The sequence below is a fragment of the Ictidomys tridecemlineatus genome, chromosome 7, assembly GCF_052094955.1.
Source record: "Ictidomys tridecemlineatus isolate mIctTri1 chromosome 7, mIctTri1.hap1, whole genome shotgun sequence".
Classification (NCBI taxonomy): domain Eukaryota; kingdom Metazoa; phylum Chordata; class Mammalia; order Rodentia; family Sciuridae; genus Ictidomys; species Ictidomys tridecemlineatus.
This window is the reverse complement of record NC_135483.1, coordinates 16,404,546-16,412,655: the sequence shown is the minus strand read 5'-3', so window position 1 is coordinate 16,412,655 and position 8,110 is coordinate 16,404,546.

The following is an 8,110-nucleotide window of genomic DNA, read 5'->3' as shown; positions in this document are numbered from 1 at the left end:
ACCAAATGCAATTCGTGATCCAGCGCAGTGTGTTTTGGAGTGGAAGCTGAAGAAGATACCTGGATGGTTATTTTTTCTCTTCTCTTTTTCTCACCCCTCCTGGCCCCACATGAGTATCATTTTTCAAACAGGAAAGTGAGCAGCTATTTCGATAGGTGTCAGGGATTACAGTGTCTGAGGATCGGTATAACTGTATCTATTTACCATTCAATGGGCATCCATAAAGGTCTAAAAGCCTCTTACCAGGGCAGACTCCTTGTAGTTTTAATTAAGGCCCAGCCAAGAAAAAAATGTGAAATAAGAAAAATAAGTTTTATTTGGACCTTATCTACTCCTCTTTCCTTTTGGTTTCTCCTGAAAGAAAGCCTTGCACTTCCCATGGCTTAGCCTGGTCTCCCATCAACTTCTTCTCCCTTGGGAGACCCCATCTTTGAAATCTTTCCTTTCTCATTTCTCTACTTACATCACTTTTTTTTTTTTTTGTAAGAAGATGGGCACATGAAACTTGGAGGCTCTTTTGAGTTAAGTGTGTAATAGTCAAATAATATGTCACTACTTTCCGAGAATTATTTGTATTTAAACAGAGAATCCTAGATACTTTAGGGTAGAGAGAATTTCCAGGGTTTGAATTCCTTATATTCCTGTGTGGTCAAACCCCACAGAACCTGGGTTAAGTTCAGGCCTTCTGATTTCCCATTCAGATTTCTTCCAGTCTCAAATGCCAAGGTGGGCAGGATGGGAGAAGAGCGTCAGTCCTTTGGACTGGTTTAGTGCCCCTCCTGCTCCACAATGAGCCACAGCCAAGGGCTATGATGTGCCTTCAACGGCACCGCAGAGGACTGTAATAGCTTGGAAGGGTAAGTTTCAGGTTTTCATTTTTAATTTAATTTTGGGGAGTGATTCAATTTTCTAGATTGAAAAAAAGTTTTGTTCATTTGTGCAGGAGAAGAGCAGATACTAAGTTATGGGAAGGGGCATCTCTATTCCAACATCCAGTCATGTCATTTACACCTGTGGTAGGAATTCTCTCTCCTTCCCTCAGTACTGGGGTTCTTCTTGGGTACCCAGGGGAGGACCTGGACCCCTCTGGGGCCTCTGTGTGTGCCTGCTGGAAAGACGGCGCCAGGACTACTTCCACCATAGGTCACCCTGGGGGATGACTCCTAGGAGGGCCCTGGGAAAGGGTGGGAGTGGAGCTGAAGATAGTCATGACACAGTCACGCATTACTGCTAGGGAAGGATTGGTGAGGGGTGGGAAGAAGGGTCCCCAGGGAGCGGGAACAGGGAAAGATATGATTTGAGGCAAGCAGAGAGTCAGTGAGAGAAAGATGGGAGAAACAGGAGAAAACATGTCTTTGAAGAAAGAGGAGAAAACACACATTCATGAATAAGCCACTTCTGGGTAGGGCACCTGTCGAAAGCCATCCGTGGGCTGTGTGTGGACTCCCCCCGCATTGTAGCCTTTGAATAGGAAAATCTGGTATTCGGGGACTTCCCGTGGCAATCCCACAGGATCAGATCGCCCAAATACATGTGAATTTCTATTCAGCTCTGCCTGGCCCCACACAGCATCCGGGAGGGGGTGATCTGCTGCAGCCATACAACCTCTTAGAGATGGGTGTGACCTGCCAAGATGCCAATCAATCTGCTGACTGCAGGACATCAGGAAGCAAGACTCCACCCCTGTAACCTTATCCCTGCCTTTGATGTACCCCCTCAAATAAACCACGGAACTGGGAACCGTTCTCTAATTGTCTAACTCCAGCTCCTGAGTGGGCTGAACCTATCAGGTTCTCCATCCTTGAAAACTATAATTTGTCTTTTGTTCTTTACTAGTTATTTCAGACTTTAAGTTCTTTCGAGGCTTAGCCCTCTGAGTAGGCAAAAGTACCCTGGCAAGGTGCTGGCCACCCCACAGGCACCTTAGCTTGGGGGACAGTGGAGGGACAGAGGGCATTATGAAGATAGAGAAGGAAGTAAGGAGAAGATGACGAGTCAACTTCACCTGCTCGTGACCCATTCATGAGTGTCCTCTGTATTTGAAGACCCCAGGCTTGTCACTTGGAGACCCATCAAATGGCCACTTAAACAGAATTTGCCCATTTGGACTGGCTGTGGGAAAGGTGAAGAGAAACTTTCAGGCTCACCCCCACCCTTTTCTTGTTCCCAAATAAATGTTTTAGGCAGGAAAGAACACACAGACCTTGACCCCGTTTGTGTCTAACTGAAGCAGAGCTGTGGGAGTTCAGGCCTGTAAATCAGGTTTTCCCTCTGAACTCCTCAAAGACAGTCTCCCCCAAGGCAGCCAGTCTCGTCCAGGGCTCACGCACACTGCTCAGCCCTCTGAAATTCTGTCTGCTGATAATGGTAGAGCCGCTGGCCTGTCATCTGTGAGAGACTCCAGAAGAATCCCCAAGGTGTCTGATGAGATTTGCCTCTTGGAGGAAAAATTATAACGAGGATTATAACACATTTCACCTGGTATTTCAAACAGAGGCCTTTAATCTTGTAATCCTAGGTATTTTAGGATTCTAAAGTTGGGAAGATTGTCTTCCACTTCAGTTTGGATTCAACTGTGAGTTGATGAAGCACTACCGTCTCCTTGGCTGAGTTTTTGATGGACAGAGGCTTTTCTGAACCTTGAGGTCCACCCACATCTGAGGCTACAAATAGCCAAGACTGGATGGATTGCCAGGGGCTCAAGTTAAGATGAGAACACAGGGTGAGGGAAAGTCTGAGTGCGTGTGTGTACTGGTTTTCTTTCTTTCCTTTTTCATTAGTACATTTTAATTAGTACATTTACTTAGAATAATAAGTTTTATCGTGGTATATTTGTACGTGCAAATAACATGAATCCTTTCTACCCCCTTATGCCTTCCTTTACTCTCCCTTCCCAGGATCCCTTCCTCAGATCCCCTCCTCGATCCCCTTCCTCTTCCCTAATAGCCTTCTATTTTCTTGTCATCTTTTTCCACCCCTAGATGCCACATATGGGGGAAATGTGGCATTTGTCTGAGTCTGGCTTATTTTATTTAACATTAGGGTCTCCAGTTCCATCCATTTTCATGCAAATGGAATGATTTTTGTTCTTCTTTGTGGCTGAATGATACTCCACTATGTAAATAGACTATATTTCTTTATCCATTCATCAGTTGATGGGCACCTGTGGACTGTGCCCCAATAAACACAGATGTGAGGCACCTCTGTAGTATGCTGACTTTAATTCCTTCAGGTAGACACTGAGTTGTGGTATGACTGCCATAGTGGCTGTTCATATTTACATCTCCACCAACAGCTGTATGAGGGTTCATTTGCTCTGCATCTTCACCAGCATTTGTTGTCTTTTGTGTTCTTGATGAATGCCATCCTGACAGGGGTGAGATGGAGTCTCAATGTAGCCTTGATTTGCATTTGCCTAATGGCCATTTGTACTTCTTTGAGAAGAGTCTGTTCAGTTCTGTTTGCCCATTAAGTGATCTTGTTTGTTTTATGGTTCTTTAGAACTCTTTTGAGTTCTGGATTCCATCAGAAGAGCAGCTGGCAAAGATTTTTCTCCCGTTCTGTAAACAGGTTCTTCATTCTACCAATTGTTTTTCTTTTGCTGGGAATTTTTTTTTTTTTTAATTTGATGCCATCCCATTTGTTGGTTCTTGCTGTTATTTCCTGAGCTGTTGGAATCCTGTTCAGGAAGCCATTGTCTTTGACCATTTTTAACTGATTTTTGCATAGGGCGAGTTAGGGATCTAGTTTTAATCTTTTCTCTGTAAATACCCAGTTTCCCCAGCATGTTTGTCTTTTCTCCAACATATGTTTTTTGGCGCCTTTATCAGGAATCACATGGCTGTAGCTGTAGTTTGTTGCTGCATCCTCTGTTCTATTCCATCAGCGTACATGCCTATTTTTTGCAAGTGCCATACTGTGTGGCTCTGTAGTGTATTTTGAAATCAGATATTGGGTGGCCCCTTCAGCATTGCTATTTTTGTTCGGGACTGTTTTGGCTGTTGGGGTTTGTGTATGGGTTTTCCATGTTGAGTATACAAATCAGAGTTTCAGTACATAATAACAGATGCATAGGAAGCTTGTTTTAAATGCTTGATTAAAATACCCCTGGGCTCCATCCCAAACCTACTGAATCAGAGATCTGAGTGGGAGGTGGACTAGAACTCTCTATCTTGCAAAGTTTTTCCATGTGATTCTAATGCACACCAATGGTTACTTCTTAATGAGACTCAGCTCCCCAAATTTCTAATATCTGTTAATTTCCAACCAAAATTTCAAAGTCTTTAGAGAAAAGGGCTGGTAAACTTAATGTTCCTATTATCTATCACTGAATAACAAATTATCATGAAACGTCTGGGGCTACTGATGAACAGATGAAGGATCCATTTCCAAGATGGCACATTCATAGGATAAGCAGGTGCTGGCAGCCTGTGAGAGCTCAATGTTGGGACCACTAGTGAGGAGACTTCAGTTCCTCTTCCCATCAGCCCCTCCATGGGACTGTGTGGGCTTCCTTACAGAACATCAGCCGGATTCTAAGAGAGGATGTTCTGAGAGACTAAGATGGAAGCTGAACAGCTGCTTCTGACCTACCCTCAGAGTTCAGAGGATGACTTCTGCGGTTTTCTCTTGGTCAAGAGAAAGACCAGCCCAGATTCAAGCATAGGCAGAATGGGCTCCACTCTTGATATGAGAAACAACGTATGCATAGAAGGAGCAAAGGAATTTATGATGGTCATCTTTGATGACTTTCTATTATACCCTTCTTGGGTCAGTTGTTGATTCCTTGGTCCATCAGTCACGGGCACATGGATATGAACATAGAATAGCTTTAGCCACTGGGAGCTGAACCTACCTGGCATACTGATGATATTGTCATCAATCTTGCAGTCACCCCAGGAGATGTTTGATGATGACAGATTTTGATAGGTTTTCTGGTTTGAACTCTTAAATAGGAACTTCCCATTGGCATTGTTTAGCTGGACTCTACTTGTGCTCTTCTGACCAGTCCAGGAGTCAATTTATTCCATTTGGAGACATGTACTTTTCAAACATGATCCTGGTTCTCTGTAACAGCCAGCCATCACCCATGAGAGGAGTATTTGCTATGGATGAGTTTTCTAGATTCTGAGTTTCTCCACCAGGCTCAAACTCTGGTAAGGCCTGTGTATTTTGTGTATCCAGTCTCAGCCCCGGCACATAATAGGTGGTAGGAGAATGTATATTGATTGTTTAAATGAATAATCACAGTTACTTTTCTTTATCTATGTGGGTAGCAAAATTGACTTTGATGTTCATTCATTGTCACGTTTTCTCCAAGTCAAAAATCAACTGATGTAGTTTATAACGCAGGTGGATAAATCAAGTGAACACTGCCCTAAATATTTTTGACAACTGAAAGTTAATTCTTTAAAATCACAGGAGTCAGAATTGAAATAACCATAAACAGAAGCATGATGTGTTTAGTTGTGATTTGGATTTAAGCAGAGATCAGCAGACTATGGCCCCAGATCAAATCCTGCCTGCTGGCTGATTTTATAAAGTTTTGTTGGAACAAAGCCATGCCTATTTGTTTCCTTGCTGTCTATTGCTTTCTTTGTGGAGGTGAGAAGTTGTAGCAGAGACTGGATGACCCTGAAAAACTTCAAATATTTGCTACCTAGCCCTTCCAGAGAAAGTTCGCTAGCCTCTGGTAAAGGGGTTGATTTCTTTACCCTAGATCCCTTTGTTCTTGGTTATTTTATTTGGAAAAGTTGAGGGAGTCTTAGCTCTGTATTTCTGAATATCTAGATATTTATCCCAACTGCAGAGGGTTTTTTTCCTAAGCTCCCCCATGGTGGTGTTGACTCCAATGATGCTGAACTTCTTAAGTAAAGGCAAAGTTACCATTCTTGACCAACTAATAAGAACAGACAGACAATGTGGGGAATGATATTGATCATGTACAAGCATGAACATGGAATAAATAAAGGCGTAATTATAATGTACCCATTAAAAAAAAAGAACCAAGGACCAGCATATGGAGGCCAGGACTTTTAACTTAACGAAATGAGGATGGGTTTGGGAGCCATCGAAATCAAACCCTGTTGCAGACACTTATTTTTCCTTAGCCATTGAGGATCCATTCTTTCTTTTTCAGTAACAGAAATTTATTTACTCCCCCGCCCCCCCCCCCCCCCCCCGTTAAGGGCTGTCTTGGTTGAATCAAAGCACCCTGTCCTGCCCTCCCCCACCTTAGCTTAGCCGTGTGACACAGGATGGATGGAATGTTGATTCATCCCAGTGATGGTAGTCTGCAAGACTGTCTACCACCCCTTCTTGTTGCCTGGAGCCCTGGAGATGCTCTGGGCCCTCTCCATTTTCAAGCCAGGGTTCCAACTTTCCCTTTAATTACATGAACTACTAGGTGGTCTCCTCCTCCTCCTTTTTTTTTCTTTGTGTGTGTATGTGTGTGTGTACTGGGGATTGAACTCAGGGGCACTCAACAACTGAGCCACATTCCCAGCCCTTTTTTATATTTCATTTAGAGACAGGGTCTCACTGAGTTGCTTAGGGCCTTGCCAAGTTGCTGAAGCTGGCTTTGAACTCGTGATCCTCCTGCCTCAGCCCCTTGAGCTGCTGGGATTACAGGTGTTCTCCACTGGCCCAGGTATCCTTTTTAATTCCAAATTAAAATTAGTTAATTAGATTATTCAAACTAAGTAATATCTTTATAGGAAAGGAAACAATAGAGTTAAGAGACAATTTATGGAGTAAGAGATACTATTTACCAACTGTTCATCTGACAAGGGATTAATATTCAGAATATGTAAGGAATTCAAAAATCTTAACAACAAACAACAACAACAATAACAAAATAATCCCATGTAAGTGTCACAAATAATCAGAAAAATTAAAACAGAAATCACAATGAAATATTATCTCACCCAGTTAGGATGGCTATTATAAAAAAGACAAAAAATAAATGCTGGTGAGGATTCACACAAAGGGGAACCCACACACTTTTGGTGGGAATGTAGATTAGTATAGCCACCATTAAAGATAGAATGCAGTTTCTTTAAAAACAAACAAACTAAAAACAGAGTTACCATATGATCCAGCAACCCCACTACTGAGAATATATCCAAAGGAAATAAAAGCATTTTATGAAAGAGACATCTGTACAGCCATGTTTATTGTAGCCCTATTGACAATAGCTGATATATAGAATCAACCAAAGTGTCCATCAGTGGATGAATAGACAAGAAAAATCTCCCAATCCACCCCCCCAACACACACAAACACACGAATAGCAGTAGCATGCTCGCCTGGCATGTGTGCGGCCCGGGTTCAATCCTCAGCACCATATACAAACAAAGATGTTGTGTCCACCGAAAACTAAAAAATAAATATTAAAAAAAAATAAAAAAAAAATAAAATCCTATCATTTGTAGCGACAGGGGTGGAACTGATGGGGATTATTGTGTTAAGTGAAATAAGCCAGACACACAAAGATAAATGCCACATTTTTACAAATTTGTGGAGAATTAAAAAGTTGATCTCATAACAGAATGGAGTGGAAGAGTGTGGTCACTAGGGACTGGGAAGGCTGGGAAGGGCATCGAGGAGGGGGTGGAAAGAGCTCAGGTAAGGGCACCAACACACAGTTAGAAATGGAGTTTTATTCAGCCACAAGGAAGAATGAAATTATTTCATTTTCAGGTAAATGGATAGAACTTGAAAACCTTATGTTAAGTGAAATAAGCCCAGCTCAGAAGGTCAAGGGTCGTCTTGTTTTTCCACATGTGGAAACTTGAGAGGAAAAAGGAAAAGAAAGTTGTGGGGTGGTCTCTGAAAATCAAAGGGACATCAACAGAGTAGAGGAAAGGAATTGGGGGAGGGAGGAGTGGAGGGAAAGAGGAAATACTGGGAATGGGGTTGGCCAGATTATGTCTCAGGGCATGCACATACAGATGTGTAGCAATGAGTCCCACCATTAGGTACAACTACAATGCACCAATAAAAATGGGGAAAAAAACCACAGGAGGAATTACTTCTGATTTTCTGCAGCACAATAAGCTAACCATTATTTACGTCAATCTATATTTCAAAATAACTGGGAAAAAGTATG